We start from the raw sequence: 26,804 nt of genomic DNA, 5'->3' as shown, positions 1-26,804 counted from the left end.
GGCGCTCACAGGCACCGCTCCAACAGTTCCCAGTGGGGTACCCCATGGACAGGGTGGGGATTGACATTACAGGGCCGTACCCACGGTCTAACAAGGGGAACCGCTACGTCCTTTCCGCCATAGACTATTTCACCAAGTGGCCTGAGGCATACGCCATTCCCAACCAGGAGGCAGAGACCATTGCCGATGCCCTGGTGGAGGGCATGATAGGTCGGTTTGGCGTCATGGCGTCTTTGCACAGTGACCGAGGCACAAACTTTGAGTCCCGGGTGTTCGCGGCCTTGTGCGAGCGCCTGGGCATTCACAAAACCCGCACTACCCCATTGCACCCTCAGAGTGATGGGTTAGTGGAGCGGTTCCACCGCAACCTGGGAGACCAGCTCGCCATTGTCACCTCCCGCCACCAGCGTGACTGGGACCAACACCTACCACTGGTGCTGATGGCGTGTCGCTCTGCTGTCCAGGAATCCACGGGGTGCACACCGGCACTTCTCATGCTAGGGAGAGAGATGCGCACACCAGCAGAACTGGCCTTTGGCCGCCCACCGGATGCCCCGGCCTTCGCTGCAGGGCCAGAGTACGCCAGGAAACTACAAGACCGGCTGGACTCAGCCCACAGTTTCGCACGGGAGCAGCTGCAGGAAGCTGGTGTAAAACAAAAACGCTACTATGACGTGACGACCCGAGGGAGGGGCTTCGCGCCAGGCGAGTTGGTCTGGGTCTACAACCCGATTCGGAAGAAGGGCCGCTGTCCCAAGCTGGACAGCAAATGGACAGGACCCTGTAAGATACTCCAGAAGCTGGGAGAGGTTGTGTATCGTGTCCAGCTCCCCCCCCGGGGAAGGAAGGTGGCCCTCCACAGAGACAGACTCGCCCCCTACCGGGGGGGTCCCCCTTCCCCTGCCTCGGATACACAGGTGACCTCTCCCTTGCCCGCCCAGCCCTTTACCAATACCCCGCTTACGCCCCAGGGGGAACCAATTTCCCCACTCCCCTCATCCCCCGCCCCCTCCAGCTCCCGCCCGAGGACTGGCACACCCGACCCAGCTGTTCCACTGCTGGGGGATGGAAGAGAGCGGCCGAGGCGGAAGAAGAGGCCTCCGGACCGCTTGCAAGACTTTGTGGTGTCCTTAGACTGAAGGACAATAAGGGAAGGGGGTGGAGGGGTTTGTGAACCTGCTTTTGTGTGATGTAAGGGTTATGTTTGTTTACACTGTTGTGTTTGCACTAATGGGTTGCTCTGATTTACATGCTGCTATGGTGTTGCCAAATGTTGCCTTACGGGTCAGTCCTCGAGGGCGAGGACTTTTTGTAAGGGGGGGGTGATGTAGCGGCTAGCTACGGGGTGTTAGCCAATGGCTTTGGCTGGGGGGCGGGACTTCCGGGGAAGTTAGGGAAGTGACGTTGTTGACAGGAAGTGTTAGTTCGAGTTTTGCTGGGAAAGAGGAAAGACGCACATTGGAGCTGTTGTGTGGTTACATTGCATCTTATCTAATAAAGACAAGACAAACGAATAAGTCTATGAGCCTACGTTCCTGGGAACATTACAATATGTAACAGTTGCAGCACAAAAAAGGGCAGCATAAAATAGAGAGTAGATCCAGCAGAAAATATACATCATAAACAAAGAGAGGTAGCTAACATAGAATTTAAATTTCAAACCAATTTGGTCAAATTCTACTCTTTTAAAGGTGTGGAACACATTTTGTGGTGATTCAGCCCAACACCCTAAAGTTAAAGAAGCTGTAATGTAAAGCCGTGTGAGAAATTTTAAGTCATTTAGACATACTTGCCAACCCTCCCGGATTTTCCGGGAGACCCCCGAAATTCAGCGCCTCTCCCGAAAACCTCCTGGGACAAATATTCTCCCGAAAATCTCCCGATTTTCAGCCGGAGAACAGTGGACCTGAGTGAGGACAGCCTTTTTTCACTTCGCTTTCCCACGATATAAACAGTGTGCCTGCCCAATCACGTTATTCCATAGGAGGCGTCCGCCATACCCCGATGAGCATGGTGCAGATGGAGAAGATCTTCTCGGCGTCCGTGTTGGCGCACACGTTGCCAAAGCCGACGCTGGTCAGGCTGCTGAGGGTGAAGTAGAGGGCGGCGATGTACGAGCTGCGCACCGACGGGCCGCCGACCGTGTTGTTGACGTAGGGCATCTCCAGGCGTTTGCCCAGCTCATGGAGCCATCCTTGGGGAAGAGACAGGAGGACAACAGGGTGACAAGAACTACATCATCCAGACTAGAGATAAATTGTATTATTATGTTTATCTTACCTAAAAATAATATATTTATTCATAAAAATAAAAAAAAACTAAATACATTTTTACTATATTTTGCTAAAAACATCAACATTAATTGTATTTTTATTTGTATTTTTTCTAACTCCTTATTACATCCAGCCATAGAATTATACATTAAAATAAACATATTTGAAATAATTAATTTTAAATGATCATAATAATTCATTTAAATGACCATATTTAATTATTAAAATAATTGCTTGTTTATCAACAACTTTAGCATTTTATTCATTACATTTTGAAGCTCTCAGAAGCCAAGCTATGTTATATTCCTTAAGATTTATTTGTGCAAGTTTGAAGTATCAATTATCTAAACACAGTTTTGTTTGCATATTTTCAGGATGTAGAATATATATATATATATATATATATATATATATATATATATATATATATATATATATATATATATATATATATATATACGTGAAATACTTAACTTGGTGAATTCTAGCTGTAAATATACTCCTCCCCTCTTAACCCCACCTCCGACCACGCCCCGCCCCTAACCACACCCCCACCCCCACCCCTCCCGAAATCGGAGGTCTCAAGGTTGGCAAGTATGCATTTAGACTAATGTGGATTTAATCATGGTACAAATCGTGTTGTATTTTTTTAGAAAAGTAATAGCGCGGGCAACATAGTAGGGGTGCATGTTTCAACAAAAGTTTACCCTTTTGTGTGCAGCGAGTATAACAGTTGTCGAGTTGTCCTCATCTTTTCACACGGCTGTATAACATTTCAGATTTTCTATAAGGGATGTGCCAGACGGCATTCAAGAAAAAGGCAGCCTCATCCAAGAACACACAATGATTCCATTCCTTTCACTCTGCTCTCTTCTCTATTTCCAGTCTCTCGTCGACGTACGCCAAGGCCAAAAAGGTCGGGCGATCTCGCTGCATTCTTGTGGATTTTCTGAGACCCCTCATCAACCTTCCAAACAAGTATTCTCATGACGTAATGAGCTGGAGAGATGCGGGCAACAAAAACAACAGTGCACACGCACAGCACGAGGCAATTACCAAAGGTTTACGGCCGGGGCAAACCCTTTAAATATTTACCCACCTTAGCAAAACAGTCAGGGATTATCCTGTGTTGTCACAGACTCTCATACTTTCCATATTCTCTGCAAACTTCAATCCCAGCTAAAGAGAGGGATCAGATTAAAATCTCTTTGTACATAAACTAGCCATTGACTCAGCGTCTTCCTGTCGGAAGGAGCAATTAGTGCTGCTAGACAAAGATCTCAGACATGTTAAATGGCTGAGAATAAATAAATGTGCCTATTGCTGTTTGACTTGTCCTGGTCCTGTTTCACTTTAAAGCAGAGATGGTGGTCTATGTGTTTCACTGAGCTGATGTTAAAGCTCTGCTTCTGCCAGGGCTTTATAATTGCTGCATTTTAGTTGTAAATATTCATCTTGGCCTCCCACTGCGCTTCATTGTGAAGGCCCAGGGAGATTTGTGTCTTCAAGTGATGCACGGACAATACATTCATTCTTCCCATCGTGAATGGAGATCTTATCTTTCTTTTATTCCAGAAGATTGATTTATGCACCAGCAACACAATCTCAATTTGAGACAATGATCCAGAGATTTGCTCAAAACCAAAACACCCGCAATAAGAAACTCCTCTTAATCGACATTATTACTCTTGTGTATTACTGTAGGTCTTGTGTAACTGGTAGTACTGCCTTCCACACACTCTGCTAAAGTTGCTTACTCTTTCAGTGGAGCATTCCAATCTCAACATTTAGCCATGTCAGCTGTCAAAAAAGCAAAGTCTGTTTGATCCAGAAAAACACCCAGGGACAAAGCACGGTCGGAGAGACACCTCCAATTCTCTGTGCTTCCACATCAACACTTTCTGTCAGCAGATCTCTGCCACGCGCACACACACTCTCTATCGCATCTATTCAATGTCCTCAGGCCGTCTAATCAATCATTCCCTCTCAGAATTCTTGAAATACATTGTGGCAGGCTGACAATGTTTGAAAGTCCCCGTTTTGCCCGTTTGAGAAGCAACGTTGTCACAGATGAGATAATATGCCGAGCTACTTTCCAGCATACCATGTTCCACCTCTTGTTATTGTCTGTCAACGCTCACAATAAGAAGCCTTCGAAGGCAGCAGCGAGCACCTTCCCTTCCCTGCCAGATGTTTTGCGTTTATTCTTTGCCAACCGGCGCTAATATCAGGCATGCTTTGAATTGATCTCCCATCTTAAAAGGCGGACGACAGCACAGACAGGCAGCTTTGCATACTGTGGACGCATTTGTCTGCTCTGTTTATCGGCGTATTTATTTGAGTGGATTGCAGGAATAGAGAGAAGGAACAACCACGGCCCTGTGATGAAAGCGAGAGGGACTCTAATGTGTTTGACTGTTAAGACTGCGGTCTCCTCTGTGGGATAATAAACCTCATTATGGAGTGATCCTGCACCAAAAAAATACTCTCTTGGGGTGTCTTCCTGCCACTTTACAATCATGGGTCACAGCACTGGAGCGCGACAACTTCCAGGCTGGTTCATCAGAACATCTGCACAGCTTGTCTTGACCTAGTGGCCGCAGGAACACATCAACATAGCTGTTTTCTTAAAGGCCTACTGAAATGTGATTTTCTTATTTAAACGAGAATAGCAGGTCCATTCTATGTGTCATACTTGATCATTTTGCAATATTGCCATATTTTTGCTGAAAGGATTTAGTAGAGAACATCGACGATAAAGTTCGCAACTTTTGGTCGCTGATAAAAAAGCCTTGCCTGTACCGGAAGTAGCAGACGAGTAGCGTGACGTCACAGGTTGTGGAGCTCCTCACATCTGCACATTGTTTACAATCATGGCCACCAGCAGCGAGAGCGATTCGGACCGAGAAAGCGACGATTTCCCCATTAATTTGAGCGAGGATGAAAGATTTGTGGATGAGGAAAGTGAGAGTGAAGGTCTAGAGGGCAGTGGGAGCGATTCAGATAGGGAAGATGCTGTGAGAGGCGGGTGGGACCTGATATTCAGCTGGGAATGACTAAAACAGTAAATAAACACAAGATATATATATACTCTATTAGCCACAACACAACCAGGCTTATATTTAATATGCCACAAATTAATCCCGCATAACAACCACCTCCCCCCTCCCGTCCATATAACCTGCCAATACAACTCAAACACCTGCACAACACACTCAATCCCACAGCCCAAAGTACCGTTCACCTCCCCAAAGTTCATACAGCACATATATATCCCCAAAGTCCCCAAAGTTACGTACGTGACGTGCACATAGCGGCACGCACGTACGGGCAAGCGATCAAATGTTTGGAAGCCGCAACTGCATGCGTACTCACGGTACCATGTCTGCGCATCCAACTCAAAGTCCTCCTAGTAAGAGTCTCTGTTGTCCCAGTTCTCCACAGGCCAATGGTAAAGCTTGACTGTCATCTTCCGGGAATGTAAACAATGAAACACCGGCTGTGTTTGTGTTACTGCAGTCGGCCGCAATACACCGCTTCCCACCTACAGCTTTCTTCTTTGCTGTCTCCATTGTTCATTGAACAAATTGCAAAAGATTCACCAACACAGATGTCCAGAATACTGTGGAATTTTGCGATGAAAACAGACGACTTAATAGCTGGCCACCATGCTGTCCCAAAATGTCCTCCACAATCCGTGACGTCACACGCTGACGTCATCATACCGAGACGTTTTCAGCAGGATATTTCGCGCAAAATTTAAAATTGCACTTTAGTAAGCTAACCCGGCCGTATTGGCATGTGTTGCAATGTTAAGATTTCATCGTTGATATATAAACTATCAGACTGCGTGGTCGGTAGTAGTGGGTTTCAATAGGCCTTTAAGTTCTATGTTGGGATGCCCAGTTGTACCCTATTCATCACAATACAGTGACCCACGCTTTCTGTTGACTTTAAGTGGTTTACTTTTGTATCATCAGTTGGAAGGCTAAGCTGCGCTTTTCGGGAGGAGAGGCGAGGGCAAAAGTGGCGTTGTCTCGGCAGAAGTGGAAGCAAGAACAAAAGACTCCCGGGGTTATGATGCGCAGTCACCGGACCGGCCGCACCAACACTGTTTTTCAGGGTCCGAGAATAGAGTGGAGGGCTGAGTCAGCCTCGAAATGACTGCCCACAAGGACAGGAAGAGAGGGAGAAATGTGTACTTGCGAGGCGAGGCCAGAAGCAAAGCGAAGGAGGCGGAAAGAGGGAGTGAGGGAAAACAAGCCCGGGTTCCCGTCAGGTTGGAATTGTAAAAAGATTCCCGCTGTGACTTGTTGGCCGGTCGCCGTTTGACTCCATGACTCCGCTTTTGACCTTGTAGCACAGAAACACGAGAGGCGACTTAATCACCCTGTTTACTGGAAATACCGCCGGCCGGGGACAGATGATGCATACAAGACATGTGCCAGCCTTTGCTGTTGTGGGTGACACCCAAAACAACACTCTTTTTCAGATGAACAACAATGACTACCATCTCTAAGGCAACCGCATGCATACATGGTTAAAGTGCAAGTAAACAACTACCTGTAGCGTTGATATCGGGCAGCGGAAAAATGAAAGTAAAGTTTAGGAATTATATGGCTGCCATCTACATTAGTTTGACTTATTCAATGTTTTTCTAAGGGTGTCTTTGAATAGTCAACTAATCGATGATTCACTTCGAATGAGTCTGATGACTATCAACTTCGCTGTCGAATCGGACATTGAACACCCCTTTGTCGGAGAGAGGTGAGTTAGGTACCCGAGGCCCCCCAAGTCTTTGGGGGGAATGGGCCAAGTATCAGGACGAGGTGTCTGTTGGGATGCGTTGCTGCCAGCCCACCGTACGCCTCGGGCAAACGCACTGGGACGCACATAGCTTTGAAACATTGACCAGTTTGCTTGGGCCTACCTCACTTGCCCCGCCTGGCAATGGTAATGATCCTTCCACAGGTTCAGCTACGGAAACCATGTTACGACTTTTACTTCTTCTAGATCAGGGGTGTCAAAGGTACGGCCCTCGGGTCGAATCAGGTCCGCCAACAGGTTCCCTACGGCCCACGAAATGAGTTTGCTAAGTATAAAAATGAGCGGAAATTTTTAATTGAAAGAAACTGCTGTTTCTAAATGTGTCCACTGGATGTCGCCAGAGCAATTCTTTGTGTCCCCTACCACACAAATGACTTCAGAGGGGGCGGACCTATGTTAGGATAGAGGCAACACTTCTGTGTTTGGACACCACCTACTTACGCTGCTTATTAGTGATGGTATACAAATTGGTCATCTTTGCATTTCGTGTTGTACTTATGACTGGGGACACATTTTCTGGGCGTACATAAATATTCTGAAATAATATGTATCCCCTTCTTACTTCACGTGTGATATATGAAATTAGTCCAAATTGACATGTTTTGTTGTAGAGTATGCTACATATGTACAGAATAAACCACATGCTGTTAGTACATCAGTTGACGAAAATGAGTAAATTAAATTAATTTCATCTTCTGATAGATTACAAATTAACACCAATGGGAGCAACTCTGCCAGACTCAATTCCACTTATTTGACTAATGAACATTATCACATCATTTATTCAGAAAGTAAATAACAACTACTGAAATAGGATACAATTAACGGCAACATGTAAGTGTACAAAAAACATTATGATTTGTACATTATTCAGAATGTGATATTGGTCTAATATTAAACAAAAAAACAATCTGAAGTTATCTTTTTTTTTAAGTAATCATGCCAGGATTTTACCAGTCCGGCCCGCTTGGGAATAGATGTTCCTCCATGTGGCCCCTGAGCTAAAATGAGTTTGACACCCCTGTTCTAGATAGTCTAGTTTGAGAGCCGAAGCTGACCATGGACAGGTCCATTCCAAGGACTCTTGAAACTATCCAATCTTTACCATGTTTTTGTTTTGTTTATCTGAGTTTTTAGCCTTTTTCTTTGAGGGGGAATACATTGAAAATGAGATTTGTTTATTTGTGTAGATCCTCATTTGCTCTGCTCTTTAACAATAACATTTTAACTGATCGTCGACACTGGGCAAAATCTAACACATCTGATTTGATTATAAAAATCATTAATCGAAGACAGTACTCATGTTTTACCTAGAATACCTTTACATTATGTGGCCTTCTGTGTACTGTCATTGAAGTGCTATATATGGGTTTTTTATTGATTTATTTTATGAAAAATGGTGGTCAAACGTAGCTGTTGAGGAGCGACTGCAATACAGTCAGCTGTTTTGTGCTTGTGTAGGTATGTGTGTCCATCAGCCCCCCGTCATTGCAAAGCTGTGCACTTGGGGGAAACATTGTATTTAATGGTCTAATTCCAATCTTAGAATATTCGATTTTGTGCCGTTTTTCTGTTTTATAGTATAATGCAGTGTTTTTTAACCACTGTGCCGCGGCACACAGGTGTGCTGTGAGATACAGTCTGGTGTGCCGTGGGAGATTATGTAATTTCAACTATTTGGGTTAAAAATATTTTATGCAAACCAGTAATTATAATCTGCAAATAAAGTGCCGTTGTTGAGTGTCTGTGCTGTCTAGAGCTTGGCAGAGTAACCATGTAATACTCTTCCATATCAGTAGGTGGCAGCAGGTAGCTAATTGCTTTGTAAACATCGTATCTATTGCTTAAACCAAAAATAAACAAAAGGAGAGTGCCCTTAAAAAAGGCATTGAAGTTTAGGGATGGCTATAGAAAACAAAACTAAAACTGAACTGGCTACAAAGTAAACAAGAACAGAATGCTGGACGACAGCAAAGACTTACAGTGTGAGGAGCAGACGGCGTCCACAAAGTACATCCGTACATGACATGACAATCAACAATTTCCACACAAAGAAGGATAGCGTCCGCACAACTGAAATAGTCTTGATTGCTAAAACAAAACAGGTGAGGCGAATAGCGCTCAAAGGAAGACATGGAACTGCTACAGGAAAATACCAACAAAACAGGAAAAGCCACCAAAATAGGAGCGCAAGACACTACACACAGGTAAACACCAAAAATCTCCAAATAAGCCACGGCATGATGTGACAGGTCGTGACACTTACTTTGAAACAAGAGCTATAGTGATGCATGCTTTGTTATGGTTTGAATTCATATCTAACAATTGCAACAATCACTTTTTACTGTCAATATCAACTCCCGAATTTACATGTTTAGTGTTTTCTGCTGGTGGTGTGCCTCCGCATTTTTTCAATGAACAAAAATGTGCCTTGGCACCAAAAAGGTTGAAAAACACAGGTATAATAGATAGTATAGTAATATGGACACAAGACTTAATGATTGGACACACTACAATTTTGGAGAACTGTACCAGACATTTCTATATACAATATCAAGTTGTGACAAGACGCTCGTTCACAGAGCAATACTTACTGTATCTAAGCAAAATAGGTGGCTAACAATGTTATAGCCAGCTCTTATAGAGGAACTGTTCTTTTTTTAAATGTTGTGATCATTCACAATCCTTATGTGAGGCAAGTGTTTCTCTTTTTTATGCATTGTAATTTGTAATATTTTGCTCAACCTACATGGCTGACAATGCAGCTAACGAGATAATCTATTCCGCCCATAAAGCCCTCTAAAAAAACTTCCAAAAACTGCCAAGAATACTCCATTTACATGACGTGACCTGCATATTAACATAGTTTTAGCGACATTGTTATTATAAGACCTAACGCCGAGGAATTACATTAAGCGGAGCCTTTTTTTTTTTTTTACAAAGAAGTAACTAGCTTATGCAGCTGTTGACATACTGAGCCAGTGGGCTGCTGCATCGTCTCTGAGATGGTGAAAGTTTGTGCTGAATTATAAATTATGCATCATACTTGTGTAGGTTAAATATGTAGGTTCTGTACGGTCATCTGTCCCAAAATAGTCTTTGCTGTCCCTCATAAAGTCTGCCATGATTAGTAATAGTTGTATTTTGTTGAAGTAAATAGCGTACGTTGTGATGTGATGTGAAATAATCAATGTATGTCGTAATGCTTAAAATGACCAAAGTATGTGAATATTACGTGTTATTATGAATGCGTCTGTTACTACATAACATGTATACTTATGGCATTTATGTAATATATTGTGGAGGCTTAGGGATGTTTTCTAGTGTGCTTTATGGGCGGAATAGATAGAATCCCCATTACCTAAATTGTTAACCGTCTACTACAAGCAGTTTATTACACATTAGAAAGCATAAAAAAGAGAAAAACATAAGTGTTCTTGTCTTACATAGGGATTGTGAACGGGACTTGGGTAAGAAGTAAGATGATTTATCTGTAGGTCTTGACCATTTTTGCCAAAATATTTGTGTGGCTTATATGTAGTGTCAATCTATATCTATACAGTATATCTACAGGTATATAGTGTCTATATATCAAGTTTCTGATCTTTATGTAACTGCAAGTAGTTGGATACAAATTCATGATATCACGCTGGCATGACCAATAGGAAGAGGAGGTAGAGCGAGTCAGTAAGTAACCGAAGGGTTAGTAATTGCTTAATTACTAACAATTAAAGACAAGGCAATGAAAACAAACTGCATTCTTTGCCGGCTGATTTTGGGAAAACTTGGCCAAACATTGTCAACAAGTCGCTCATCTCAACTATATTTTTCCTCTTGAATTCCCAAAAACTGTAGAAGATGTAGTCCTCCTGACAACTGACCCATGCTCGGTGAAAGTATTTCAGCATTGTGCTAACAAAACACCAACATGTTTCATAGTTGCTGCTTATACCAGTGCAACGTAAGATAGCATGAACCATTTACCGTTTTGTTGTGTCACCCGACACTGTTGACTGGTTTTCGAGCATGCATACATGCACGCACGTTGGGCGCCATTTGGAAGTGATCTCCTGGTGCGGTGTGGAAGCTCAAAGCTCTCGCCACATCAAGAGAAGCCATCCGTCCTTAGGAGACGCAACAATCCTCCCCCTCCCCCCTTCTCAGGCGTAATAACAGAGCCATCAAATAGCCATATTTATAATCTCCGACCGGGCCAATTTTAAAGTGGTCAGCTCTAGAGGTAAAGGAATTGTTGAGAGCAATTTGTGGTTTTCATTCTTAAAGAGGCACCATCCCAGTGGCAAATGAAATAAAGTCTGTTTCCCCTTTTTTTTCTTTCCATTTGTCAATAGCAAAGCTGGCTTGAGTTAACGTCTTTGGCTCTCTTCTGATATCACTCCGGGATGATTTATTTAAATTGGGCCAGGCAAAAATTACATTATTATAATTCAGCTCCATGTTTGTGCAGTACAGAAATTAGAGCATTTATCAATTTCCAAAGCTCAGTCATTTAATATGCAAGCATATGAAAGCAATTATTAATCATCTGAGAAGCAAGATCACATATCGTCCAGATTAGAGCTAACTATCCCGAAATCCTCTTCTAACGCACCGAGAAAAGTCGAACACAAACAAACTAACTTTACACGTACTCCGGTAAGTTTCATTCAGTGATTAGCATGCAGCGTTCCAGCCAGTTTCCAGCCCCTTGTCACTAGCCGATCGTCTGACGCCGGCGGAAAACGCGACAGTTATCAGCACACTCTGTTTTCTCTATACGTTGAGATCATATGACTCCCAAGGGTGGATCAAGTATGATAAATGTAGTAGTGTGTGAGAAGTAACTTTTTTTCGTGTGTCAGTCTTGGCCATGAAGGATGATGAAGGACTTGCTACAAGAAGCAATGTGTGCGCCATTTGTATCGTCACGCCACTTTAAGAGGAACATTGTGTGACGATAGGATCCATTCACGGGAAGACGTTACAGCAGGCAGCATTTTCCGAAACTGGGTCCGGGTTATATTTAATTAATTTTTAGGTACATTTAGTTGTTGTAAATAGAGTGACCAGCTTTCAAAACTGTGGTCTGAACAATAAAATGATGATTATCAATGCCTGATTATTTCAGGCTATTGTTGATAGGACAGCTGTAGTTCTTATCTTAGATTACAGCTGTTGTATCTAGTCTTTGAGCAGGAGAAACATGTTCCCCATCTGCAAAAATGCACTACATTTACCTATGTGACACAATGGTATTACTTACATACAGTAAGATAGTATCAAACATATTTTCCCTACAGTAGTACTGTTCTTGCGGTATTTGTGTTGATCCTCATGTTTTGTTTATTTAAAAAAATAAGTATTTTAGAACAGTGTTGTCATGTCTGTTGATCATGTTTTTGTTTTAGTCATGTTCAGTTTTGTTTTTGGACTCTTTGTGCACTCTTGTTTGTTTTGTCACCATAGCAACCCATTAGTTTTCACTTGTCATGTCACGCACCTGTCTCACGCTTTGCACTCGCACACCTGTCACTAATCATGTCACTGCTATTTAAGACTGTCTGTTTCTGCTGATCGACCTGGTGACATTATCTATCCTATCCATCCATACTACTTCTGCTACCCATGATATTCCTGTCTACTATAGTTCATGCTTCATGCCATGCCACAGTAAGTGTTTTTGTTTCGTGTTCATAGTTATTTGCCTTTGTGCTAGTCTTTTGTATTCATTAGTCAAGTTTGTTCTCCGCCATTGTGTGCGCCTTTTGTTTGCTTCCTTTTTTTTTTGTAGTTTGTTAGTGTTAAAAATAAAATATGTACTTACATTCACGCCTTGCCCGCACCAACTTTCCTTTGCACCATGGGAAAACAAACCACGCCAAAGTCCAAGTTTAGACAAATGTGCTCTGTTGTTTGTGCTAGTCTTATGTATTTTGTACAGCGAGCACAATTACCTGTATATAAAGACTATCTATCTATGCCACACAGCTGCAGGGCAAGGCGAGCTTTATTATTCACTGTAGCCATCATCCCTTACGCAGTAAATTCCAGCTCCTTCGCTCTGGTCGGTGGTTCAGTGTTCCTCTTTGTAGGACTAATTCATATAAGAATACTTTTGTACTGCTGCCTAAATAAGGCTATCACATGGTGATTGTATTTTATTTATTCTATACACTTTTATCACAATTAATTTATTGATTCATTAGGTGATATATTTTACGGTTCCACAGTGAGCTTGTATACTGATAATTGTTTGTGATTTTTAATGTTTTTATGTTTTATATGATTTGTATATGCTTGTTTCATTCTGTCTTGACGCTGAATTACAACGGTCTGCACAACTATTTTACCTTCCGAGTACCTAAAGAAACCTTGACCTAGCTCCCATAATTAGATGAATGATATCATATTTTTAATATGTTCAAGACGTCTGTCATAATTCTTCCTCCTTGTACTTTGGAGCGGTGTGGCGCTGATGGTAGAGCAGCTTTGCCAACAACTTGAGAGTCCTAAGTTCGATTCCACCTTCTGCCATCCGAGTCACGGCTGTTGTGTCCTTGGGCAGGCACTTCACCCTTGCTCCCGATGGGTCATAATTAGCAGTGTGTGAATGGGTGAATGTGATGTATATTGTAAAACGCTTTGGGTATCAGGTGTAGTAAAGCGCTATATAAGTACAAGACCAGACCATTTACTTTGTAAACACTTGCAGTTTGAACAGTTGCTTGAACTGGATCGTTTGATTTCTTTGCTTAAACCATTCCGCAATATAATTCCGCACACTGATGTACTAAATGTTTTAAGTGTTGTACTGTACTTAAATTTGTATGAGCTGTACATACATGCAAATTTAAGTAAATGTTTTCTCTAAGGTTATATTTCTCTTTTATCGGAAATAATTGTTCTATATACTTGGGTACAGTTCAGGGTAGAGTTTGCCCTGTGCATGATTTTAGCTGTTTGTAAATGCACCAAATCTTTCATTTTCAATATTTAGGATTTAAAAAAGGGTTTGTATGTTCTCGATATCCAACATTGTGAATTATTATAACTTTTTTTTGTAACACAATTTGTAAACTTTTGTAATTATTTCCCCATATTTCTACAGAATAACTCAGATGTGGTAACACCAGCGAACAGTATAGAGAATATGAAATGATTTTTGGTCTAGGAGCTTTATTCATTATATAACTATTTTTTGCAACCTTATGTTGTATATTGTTATGAGATTTCCAGTTCATTTTACCAACTATTATTACACCCAAAACGCTAATTTATTTTACTAGTTCAATTTCTACTCCGGCTGTTTGTATTTGTGTATGACTTTCTCTTCTACTTTTACCGGACAGCATTATTTTAGTTTTACTGAGATTCAAAGACAGTCTCTTTTTGTAAAACCATCTCTTAAATTTATTAAGTTGTTATTTGTATTAGCTTATGTGAGCTCTCTCCTGAACAAAACACTGTTGTGTTGTCTGCAAATAATACAAACTTGAATTCCTTTGTAACCATACAAATGTTGTTTATATAGAGATTGTTGTTGATGTTTAGTATTACTGTTTCAAATTTTAATTATCGTAAAACTGTGATTCATTACCGCACTTTGAATACAAGACATTAACGTTTTTCCCCAAGAGAAATGCCATATCCGCAATCCAAACAATTTTTTTCTGGGCAACTAAGCTATTTAATTGTTCACATTGAACCTACCCCTCTGTGCTCTCTTAGAACAGAGTAGTAGGTTCATGCACAAACCTGCCTACTATGGAGGGTCAAATGTGACCAAATTAAATAAATCGATCTTTAAATAATTGCTTAAATGTGTGATTAATTGATGATAATTGGAATTTTAATATATAACGGTGCTAATTCATTTAATGTACCGTATTTTCCGGACCATAGAGTGCACCAGATTATAAGGCGCACTGCCGATGAATGGTCTATTTCTGATTTTTTTTTCATAAATTAAGCGGATTATAAGTCGCATTAAAGGAGTCATATTATTTTTTTTTTGTTCTTAAATGAAAACACTTCCTTGTGGTCTACATAACATGTAATGGTGGTTATTTGGTCAAAATGTTGCATAGATTATGTTTTACAGATCATCTTCAAGTCGCTTTCTGACAGTCGCTTCGGGATGCGCCGTTTTGTGGGCGATCTTATTTACGTGGCTCACCTTCAGCAGCGTCTTCTCCCCGTCATCTTTGTTGTAGCGGTATTGTAGCACCCAATGACTATGTTGCGTGAGTTTGACAGATTCATTAAATTCATGAAGAGCTAACACACATTCATGAAATAATTAAATAATTAAATCATGAATAATTAAATGATTAAATACTCAACTAACTATTGAAATAATAACAAAATGTTTAAATACTTAAATGTACTTACATGTGTATGGACAATGTACTTACACATTAATGGATTTAATTTCACATTTAAGTAATTATTTAAAAATCCATCCATCCATCCATCCTTCCATCTTCTTCCGCTTATCCGAGGTCGGGTCGCGGGGGCAGCAGCCTAAGCCAGGGAAGCCCAGACTTCCCTCTCCCGAGCCACTTCGTCCAGCTCCTCCCGGGGGATCCCGAGGTGTTACCAGGCCAGCGAGGAGAGATAGTCTTCCCAACGTGTCCTGGGTCTTCCCCGTGGCCTCCTACCGGTCGGATGTGCCCGAAACACCTCCCTAGGAAGGCGTTCGGGTGGCATCCTGACCAGATGCCTGAACCACCTCATCTGGCTCCTCTCGATGTGGAGGAGCAGCGGCTTTACTTTGAGCTCCCCCCGGATGACAGAGCTTCTCACCCTATCTCTAAGGGAGAGCCCCGCCACCCGGCGGAGGAAACTCATTTCGGCCGCTTGTACCCGTGATCTTGTCCTTTCGGCCTTGACCCAAAGCTCATGACCATAGATGAGAATGGGAATGTAGATCGACCGGTAAATCGAGAGCTTTGCCTTCCGGCTCAGCTCCTTCTTCACCACAACGGATCGATACAGCGTCTGCATTACTGAAGACGCCGCACTGATCCGCCTGTCGATCTCACGATCCACTCTTCCCTCACTCGTGAACAAGACTCCGAGGTACTTGAACTCCTCCACTTGGGGCAAGATCTCCTCCCCAACCCGGAGATGGCACTCCACCCTTTTCCGAGCGAGAACCATGGACTCGGACTTGGAGGTGCTGATTCCCATCCCAGTCGCTTTACACTCGGCTGCGAACCGATCCAGTGAGAGCTGAAGATCTTGGCCAGATGAAGCCATCAGGACCACATCATCTGCAAAAAGCAGAGACCTAATCCTGCAGCCACCAAACCAGATACCAAAAATGAACTCATTTATTTAATTTTGTCCAATATGCCCCATTATAGTCACAGGAAGTGAATATATTTGACATACATAAACTGGAAGCGAAGCGGCAACCCTCATTTTGCCTTCATCAGTAAGAAACCTTTACAAATTAAAAAGGAGAAGATAAACATATTTAAATACTCAAATAACAATAATTTGGCTCTGAAGAAGCAAAAACAATTATTAATGTTTTTCTGCCAAGGAAAGTATCTACAGTGTAGTTTGTATTTGTTTATTTTTAAATACAACTCTGTTCAAATATTTCAGTATGTGTATAAGTACTTTTTGAGCTGGTTCAACAACAATAATGATATAACATTCCTACATTCTCGACCTTGGCAGAGGTCTTCATTCAACTGAGAACTGCAATTCTAGTTGTTTATAGCGAGTACAATTTACATTCCACCCATTTGTCTTGTTCCTACTTGTGAGGTTTTGTAGGTTTTGCAGTCATGGAGGATACAATACTGTTAGATGTTCAGGAAAAAGATGTCCATGAACACTTAATGCAGCCAACAGCTTCTAATGTACACTTTAAAGGCCTACTGAAATGATTTCTTTTTATTTAAACGGGGATAGCAGATCCATTCTATGTGTCATACTTGATCATTTCGCGATATTGCCATATTTTTGCTGAAAGGATTTAGTATAGAACAACGACGATAAAGTTCGCAACTTTTGGTCGCTGATGAAAAAAAGCCTTGCCTGTACCGGAAGTAGTGTGACGTCACAAGTTGAAAGTCTCCTCACATTTTCCCATTGTTTACACCAGCAGCGAGAGCGATTGGGACCGAGAAAGCGACGATTACCCCATTAATTTGAGCCAGGATGAAAGATTTGTGGATGAGGAACGTGAGAGTGCAGTGCAGGACGCATCTTTTTTCGCTCTGACCGTAACTTAGGTACAAGGGCTCATTGGATTCCACACTCTCTCCTTTTTCTATTGTGGATCACGGATTTGTATTTTAAACCACCTCGGATACTATATCCTCTTGAAAATGAAAGTCGAGAACGCGAAATGGACATTCACAGTGACTTTTATCTCCACGACAATACATCGGTGAAGCACTTTAGCTACGGAGCTAACGTGATAGCATCGGGCTTAACTGCAGATAGAAACAAAATAAATAAACCCCTGACTGGAAGGATAGACAGAAAATCAACAATACTATTAAACCATGGACCTGTAACTACACGGTTAATGCTTTCCAGCCTGGCGAAGCTTAACAATGCTGTTGCTAACGACGCCATTGAATCTAACTTAGCTACGGACCTCGACAGAGCTATGATAAAAACATTAGCTCTCCACCTACACCAACCCTCATTTGCTCATCAACACCGAAGCTCACCTGCGTTCCAGCGATCGACGGAGCGACGAAGGACTTCACCCGATCATCGATGCGGTTGGCGGCTAGCGTCGGATAGCGCATCTGCTATCCAAGTCAAAGTCCTCCTGGTTGTGTTGCTGTAGCCAGACGCTAATACACCGATCGCATCTACAGCTTTCTTCTTTGCAGTCTCCATTGTTCATTAAACAAATTGCAAAAGATTCACCAACACAGATGTCCAGAATATTGTGGAATTTTGTGATAAAAACTGAGCTTTTTGCATTGGATACAATGGCGTCCCAATACTTCCGTTTCAACCATCGACGTCACGCGCATACGTCATCATACCTAGACGTTTTCAACCGGAAGTTTCGCAGGAAATTTAAAACTGGACTTTATAAGTTAACCCGGCCGTATTGGCATGTGTTGCAATGTTAAGATTTCATCATTGATATATAAACTATCAGACTGCGTGGTCGGTAGTAGTGGGTTTCAGTAGGCCTTTAAAAAGTTGAAATATTCAGACATCTGGTAGATACCCGACTACGTTAAAACTCAAACCAGCTGCATATGACCTGAAGGCCAATCATCCAATTGTATATTTTTATCTTCCTTCTATTCTGTAAATGGAAGACCTGCTGAATATTTCAATCTTCATGTCGTTGTTTATTGATGCCGCCTATGGATCTCTGCAGACTGTTTTGTGCTCAGTTATTAACTGGTGCTCGCTTTCATCTCGCATCTTTCATCTCCTTTTCGCTCTGCGTGCCCTTGAGGGTTTGTGCTCGCGCATGCCACGCTCCTAATCAGTCATTGTGATATGCAAATGAGCACCTTTCAGACATGTGCGCTCGTTGTCCGGAATACATCAGGGGACAGCTGTTGTGCACTGGACATTTCTTTAAGTTTCGGAGCTAAGATTGAGTGTACAGAGCTACCTCGCTTTTTGAAGGATATAGTTTGATTAACATTTTCGCTAAAAGTTTGGTTTTCGTTTTTTGTTCGGATTAGACTGCAGAATCAAGTGTCCAAAAAACAACACATATTCTCAACTCCACACAGTCACTCTGTCCTTTATGATGTCTTCACTGGTTGTTTCTGTGTTGTTGTTTTTTTTACTGAGTACGACTAAGGAACCGAATTTAGTACTATTATAGCAGGGGTGTCCAAAGTGCGGCCGGGGGCCATTTGCAACCCGCGGGTCATTTTTTTAACGACCCATGGCACATTTTTAAAAAAAACATTAAAAAAATGTAAAACATAAAAAGTGGTATAAAACAGCAAAGAGGTGAAATGTAACAAGAACATGTTTCAATGTTTACTCTAATAACACAAAGCTGCCATGCAGGCTGTTTCTTTCTTTAACAAATAATAGTGAATCAAAATCAATGTCATCATGAATTATTGACCTATTCAAGGCTCCAATTACGTCACATTAAATATTCCACCTTGAGATATCTTTGGGGGAAAATGTTGCATATTTTGTGTTTGCCATATAAAAAACTGAGCTGTTTTTTTAAGAATAGTCTAAAACAAACAAACAAAAAACATAAACAACAATAAAACGTATAGATCTGAAATTGATCTCGAGATTATTGTGTTAAAAATAACCAGTAAAAAAAATTTATAATGTATTTTTAACACTTTAATGAGTAGGACCCTTTTGGAACCCCAACCATTTTTGTGTGATTTGTTTTTAAGTGTCATTGCTCAAAAATAATAATGAATTAAAATCAATGACCTTTTTAAGGCTCCAATTATTATATAATCTGAAATATTCCATTTAAAAAATGTATTGGGTGAAAATATTGCATATTTTGTGTTTTTTCCATAAAAAAAGAGGGTTTTCTTTGACAAAAAGACCATACAACTTCAATCAATCAATCAATCAATGTTTATTTATATAGCCCTAAATCACAAGTGTCTCAAAGGGCTGCACAAGCCACAACGACATCCTCGGTACAAAGCCCACATAAGGGCAAGGAAAAACTCACCCCAGTGGGACGTCGATGTGAATGACTATGAGAAACCTTGGAGAGGACCGCATATGTGGGTAACCCCCCCCCCCCTCTAGAGGAGACCGAATGCAATGGATGTCGAGTGGGTCTGACATAATATTGTGAGAGTCCAGTCCATAGTGGATCCAACATAATAGTAAGAGTCCAGTCCATAGTGGGGCCAGCAGGACACCATCCCGAGCGGAGACGGGTCAGCAGCGCAGAGATGTTCCCAGCCGATGCACAGGCGAGCGGTCCACCCCGGGTCCCGACTCAGGACAGCCAGCACTTCATCCATGGCCACCGGACCTGTGCCCCCCACCCCGTCCACAGGAAGAGGGGAGCAGAGGAGAAAATAAAATAAACGGCAGATCAACTGGTCTAAAAGGGGGGCTATTTAAAGGCTAGAGTATACAAATGAGTGTTAAGATGGGACTTAAATGCTTCTACTGAGGTGGCATCTCTAATTGTTACCGGGAGGGCATTCCATAGTACTGGAGCCCGAATAGAAAACGCTCTACAGCCCGCAGACTTTTTTTGGGCTCTGGGAATCACTAATAAGCCGGAGTTCTTTGAACGCAGATTTCTTGCCGGGACATATGGTACAATACAATCGACAAGATAGGACGGAGCTAGACCGTGTAGTATTTTATAAGTAAGTAGTAAAACCTTAAAGTCACATCTTAAGTGCACAGGAAGCCAGTGCAGGTGAGCCAGTATAGGCGTAATATGATCAAACTTTCTTGTTCTTGTCAAAAGTCTAGCAGCCGCATTTTTTACCATTTTGTGGTTGGGGGCGTGGTTAAGAGGGGAGGAGTATATTTACAGCTAGAATTCACCAAGTCAAATATTTCATATATATATATATATATATATCCCTGCGACCCCGAAGGGAATAAGCGGTAGAAGATGGATGGATGGATGGATATATATATATATATATATATATATATATATATATATATATATATATATATATATATATATATATATATATATATATATATATATATATATAAAATAAATACTTGAATTTCAGTGTTCATTTATTTACACATATACACACACATAACACTCATCTACTCATTGTTGAGTTAAGGGTTGAATTGTCCATCCTTCTTCTATTCTCTGTCACTATCTTTCTAACCATGCTGAACACCCTCTCTGATTATGCATTGCTCTGTGGCACGCACAAAAGTGCTTTCATCAAATGCACTAGATGGCAGTATTGTCCTGTTTAAGAGTGTCACAACATTGCTGTTTACGGCAGACGGACTGCTTTACTGTAGACGTTCTTTATATATGTGGGAAAGCGGACTCAGGTCCGCATGGAGCTGGAGGGGGCGTGGCCTCCAGCTCCGCCTGAATTTCGGGAGATTTTCGGGAGAAAATTTGTCCCGGGAGGTTTTCGGGAGAGGCGCTGAATTTCGGGAGTCTCTGGGAAAATCCGGGAGGGTTGGCAAGTATGCACTAAAGTATCACTCAGATCAGACGCAGCCAAACTGCCTCTGGGTAATTTTACAATTTCCAATGTCAACAAAGCAAGTTTGCTTGCAGTGATGGGGCAGCTACTTGGAAAATATAGTAAGCTAAGCTACAAGTTACTATTGATTAAATGTAGTTAAACCACAAGGGAAGCTATTCCTGGAAAATTGTTGCAAGCTACACGGCAAAAGTAGCTTGCTGCATCAAATCTACATTTAACGGCATTTATATCTATGGCCCCACATGTATAATATCAATCTTAGTGTAACTGAGAGTGTACAAACTGATCCAATAAGGGGCTATTACTATTCAGTGGTGTGCCGTCAGGGCCAGCAAGGCCTTCTCTGCTGGCCTAACATAACCAGAAATCATGATCATAATTAAAGATAAAATTATTTTTTTATTTACTTTCCCTAAATATCTAAAAGTATTTGTATTCTCCTCATGTCATATTATGCTCCTTCCAGCGCTGTTGTTTTTAGTTTTAGTTTGTATCCAATCAGAATTCAGCAAGCTTATGTTGCCATGCTGTACCAAATCTGCCACAGGCCTTCAGAATCAACAATGCAGGCGTCCGTGCACTGTAAGTGAACGTGCACATATAGTTGATAGACAATTGTGATAGCCAATCAGATCACGAGTTGTTGTCAGTAAGGCCTTCTGGAATGCCTTACGTTGAACGTGACATTTACCCATCCTGTGATTGGATACTCATCAGGACCGTTAGCGGATGAATTTGAGAACGCAAAGAGTTGAAAGACAGTTGCGATAGCCAATCAAATCACAAGTTGTTGACAGTAGCCTATCTAGGTAGCCTGATGTTAACGAGACTGTGATTGGATACTTGGATACTCACTAAGTTGCAACTTAGCAGGAAGCAAGAAGTGATGACCCACAAAGAAGGAGAACAAAACGTTGATTAGGTGGCAGATATATATTTGCGAGGCCATTTTCAAGAAGGATATTTAAAGAGAAACTCCATCTTGTGAGACCATGTCGGTGATGAAATGGGGAAATGCCCGCCATTTCCACTCAAATCGACGAGGTGTACCACTGGCTTATACGGCGTCCAAAGGGTGCTACAAATTGTGAGTTCAAATATTTTATTTCTTAATTTTTTCACGTTTAATATGTTTTTTGCAATTTAAATTTTGACAGTACCACATAAGATATGTTTTAATTGCTGATGCGGGTTTATTGGTTTTTAAATGCACCAGAAAATAACCCGTTTTGTACAATGCCCAGTAGTGCGTAAATGTGTTCCTGTATAGTATTTCTCCAGCAATGGTCATGTGGGGACATCAATGATGGTATTTTGAGAGGTAGTCATTGAAGTCGGACATCACTGAAGGCTGAGGTGGGAAATGCACGGGCCGCCACTGTTACTATTAACTATCTGTCATTTAGCTGGGGACACCCTACAACTACCTCTAGGAGTCCCCGCACCCCACTGTATGTATTTATTTTATTTTATAATCTTATTAATTTTTTTCTGCCAACAGTAGAAAAAACAGCATCTATTTATATCTTGACATTAAAAAAAAGACTTGTGTATTTGGGAACAGTTGGTAATGGTTATGTGCAGTAAAACTTTTCATGAACCCCCGTGTGCAGCTGAGATGAACTCAACTCACCTTAATGTGTGTTCTTAAATTTGTGTTGGCCATCTTAGATAATAATAATAATAATAATAATAATAATAATAATAGATTTTATTTGTAGAAAGCACTTTACATTAAGCAAACAACCTCAAAGTGCTATAGTGTATTGAAAATAATAATAATAATAAAAAGATAATAAAAAATAAATAAAAATAAAAACTAGAACAGCCTAATAGCTAGAACTAGTATGCATCAGGGGGTCAGGGAGAGCATTCCACAGACTGGGAGCGGCAGAGCAGAAAGCCCGGTCCCCCATAGTTCGTAGCGTTGTCCTCGGAGGTTGGAGGAGGTAAGCCTGTCCGGAGCGGAGGTGTCGTGTGGAGGATTTGGGGGTGAGTAGTTCTTTGAGGTAGAGGGGGGCATTTTCATGGAGGCACTGATGAGGTAGTAGGGAGACTTTGTATTCGATCCTGAGATTTGAGAATTGGTGTGATAAGGTCGTATTTCCGCACTCTCATCAGGATCCTAGCAGCTCTATTTTGTATGTATTGCAGCTTCTGGATGTTCTTGCTTGGGATCCCGACAAGAAGTGCGTTGCAGTAGTCTAGCCTGGAGGAGACAAAGGCGTGGACAAGCCTCTCAGCATCAGAGAGAGTAAGTGAGGGGTGGAGTTTAGCAATGTTCCTGAGGTGGTAGAGGGAGGTCTTGCACAGTTGTTTTATTTGAGCCTCAAAGGTCAGGTGAGGGTCCATTCTAACACCCAAATTAGTGACTGAGGATGAGAGGTGAATGTCGTGACCGGAGAAGGTGATGCTGGTGATGGTGTATGACTGAGTCTGATGTGGGGTGCCGACTAGAATGGCTTCGGTTTGTAGCTGTTCAGTTGAAGAAAGTTGTGTTTCATCCAGGCCTTTATCGCCTCCAGGCAGTTTGTAAGTGTGGATGATGGCAAGGCTGCAGAGGGGGTTAGGTTTGTTTTCAGGTAGAGTTGAGTGTCATCGGCATAGCAGTGGAATGATATTCCGTGCTGGCTGATGACACGGCCAAGGGGGAGCATGTAGAGTGTGAAAAGGGTGGGGCCGAGGACTGATCCTTGAGGGACACCACAGGTGACAGAGAGTGTGTCCGACTTTGCCTCTCCCAGAGAGACGAACTCTGTTCTTTCGGTGAGGTAAGACGTGAACCAGTTTAGGGCAGTATCAGAGAGTCCGATGGTGGAGTGTAGGCGGTGTAGGAGGATGCGGTGATCAACAGTGTCGAATGCTGCAGTGAGGTCAAGGAGGATGAGAAGAGATGGTGAGACAGCATCAGCAGTCATCAGCAGGTCATTGGTGACCCTGACCAGAGCAGTCTCCGTGCTGTGGCCAGAGCGTAAACCAGATTGGAACTTTTCATAAATGTTGTTGGTTTTTAGATGGTCATGAAGTTGGGCAGCAACTACCTTTTCCAGCACCTTTGAGAGGAATGGAAGGTTGGAGATCGGTCGGTAGTTGGCCAGCACTTCTGTGTCTATGGGCTTCTTGAGGAGTGGTTTGATGACTGCAGTTTTCAGGACAGTGGGGACCTGAACATCCTGGAGGGAGTGGTTAATGATTTTGGTGATCAAAGGACTTATGGCAGGGGTGTGCGTTTTTACCAGGGCTGAGGGAAAGGGGTCCAGGACACAGGTGAAGGGTATATCTTCCTCATGATGCCCTCAACCTCTGGCTGCGTGATGTCTGTGAAGCAGCAGAGAGGCTGAGTGGTCCCAGGCTGAGGGTCGACAGTGGGACTGGGGGGGAAGAGGGGGTGGAGAGAGAGGAGCGGATGTTTTCTACTTTAGTCCTGAAGAAAGAGATGAAGTTGTTGCATTGCTCCTGTGTGGTGTCCGAGTGTAGGGGAGTTTGGGGTTTGAGGAGATGATTTATGGTGGAGAAAAGTTGCTTGGAGTTTCCAGGGCTATAGTTGATGATATTGGAGTAGAACTGGGACCGTGTATCACTGAGGGACTTTGAATAGGCCTTCTGGTGTTCTCGATAGGCTATTTTGTGAACAGTGAGTCTTGAGTCCATGAAACGCCGTTCAAGGACACGCCCCGCTCTCTTCATTTTCCGCAGCTCGCCGGTGTACCAGGGGACTGAGTGCATGAAGGTGACTGTTCGGGTTTTGACAGGGGCATGGAGGTCTAGGAGGCTGCTCAGCGAAGTGTTGTAGAAGTCTACTGACTCAGTGACTGATGGGAAGTTGACGATGAAGAGAGCAGTTTAGTTTTATGTTATGATTTGGTTTTAAAAAACTACAATTTTGGCCATTGTTTTCGCTGAATGATAAATATAGCTTTTGTGGGTTTCCTGGACGTTGTCTTCATCCCCAAGGGAAAAATCTAATCTGTGGGAGAGAATCCCTCTGCCTTTTTCAAGTATGTTTCTTTTGTTTTTCGAGTCGTCCCTCTGTCTGATCCTCTCGTCGTCATGTGACATGAGTGTGTGTCTGTTATGATTTTGCTTCCTGGTTTTGATGACCCGCCTTATTTTGCCTCTGACTGGCCAGTCCGTAATGTTTAGACCTAACCTTACCCAATTGTGACTCATCATATGAACACCAACCGATCATCATGGAATTTCTCCGTATGTATGGATGTTCTCATTCATCCAGGTTATTGTATTTTCTCCGTTTTTTGGGGGGGGGGGGTATTGGCCTGGATTCACACTGCATTTTATCTCTTTGTAGCTTTTAACTTTGATGTAATATAAGCTACATGGGTCTTAAAAAAAGCTAAGCTACATGAATCGCTACTCGTTCAAAAAGTAGCTAAGCTACCGCCAAGCTACTGTGACATGTAGTTAAGCTACGTATCTTAGCTACTTGTAACTTGTTACTTCCCATCACTGAGCTTTCCCTCCACAAAGTGCGCATTGACCGCGTCTGTTTTTAGCTTGGAACACTTGAGACAAATGTGGCCCGCTTTACCTAAGTCACAGAGGTTATGTTTTGGCCAGGGTTGGTTTGTCTGTTGGTTAGCAACATAACTCAAAAAGTTATTTTGGAAAAAACAATTCCTCCTGTAGACTACGAAGTGGAACACACTTCACTGACTGTTTCCCCTTGCTCACTTTTACGGTGCTCCACACCACCACATTGTGGTCCGTGCTGTGCAGTGGATTCTGGGAGATGTGGCCCTTTTTTAGACCCGCCAAAGCAAAAGTGCTACAAAAACACTATACTCACCAAATTTTTGTTTAATACCGTTACGTGTCACGGCATTATTGCAAAGATTTTACCGCGGTATTTACAATACTGTTACAGCCCTACTGATTAGCATTAGGGTTTTCAACACCTCCAAATTTGGTAGTGAAAACTTTATCAAAGATGCACAGCTGGTGTGAAATGAGTACAATATTTACGTTATTAAAATTTTTAGGGCACAACATAAGACTAAACTGGCACATTCAACTTTTTAAGATTAAGATTAGTTTATTTCATTTGCAATTTCATAAAAACACATGACTACACGTGGATAAAAAAATCCAGAATTAACCAGAAGGTTAGTTTTCATCTGTAGTCCCCTGGCCATGATGTAAAAAAAGGCAGTAAAATTAAAATTTCAAAGAAAAGAAAAGGAGAGAAAAAGAAAACAAACACACATTACATATACGATATAATAAAAAAAATTAAATACAACATCACCACATAACATTTTACATAGCATCAAAACAGGCTCATGTTTTAGAGCTGGCAGCTGTAAGCGTTGATAAGCCACATTTTAAACATTTTTGTGAAGGCCTTGTATGTTGTGACCAGTTTAACCTCCTCAGGTACTGAGTTCCACACATTTGCACTCCTTACTGTACCATGTTATGAAAATGTATTGCACTTTTAAAAAATGTTTTTATTGTTTGGCATCCCCTGTCATCCTACTACCCCCCTCACCCCAGAGAGGAGTTGTACAGTCTGATGGCGTGTGGG

The sequence above is a fragment of the Nerophis lumbriciformis genome, linkage group LG34 (genome assembly GCF_033978685.3).
Source record: "Nerophis lumbriciformis linkage group LG34, RoL_Nlum_v2.1, whole genome shotgun sequence".
In the NCBI taxonomy this organism is placed as follows: domain Eukaryota; kingdom Metazoa; phylum Chordata; class Actinopteri; order Syngnathiformes; family Syngnathidae; genus Nerophis; species Nerophis lumbriciformis.
Note: the sequence above shows the minus strand (reverse complement) of the source record.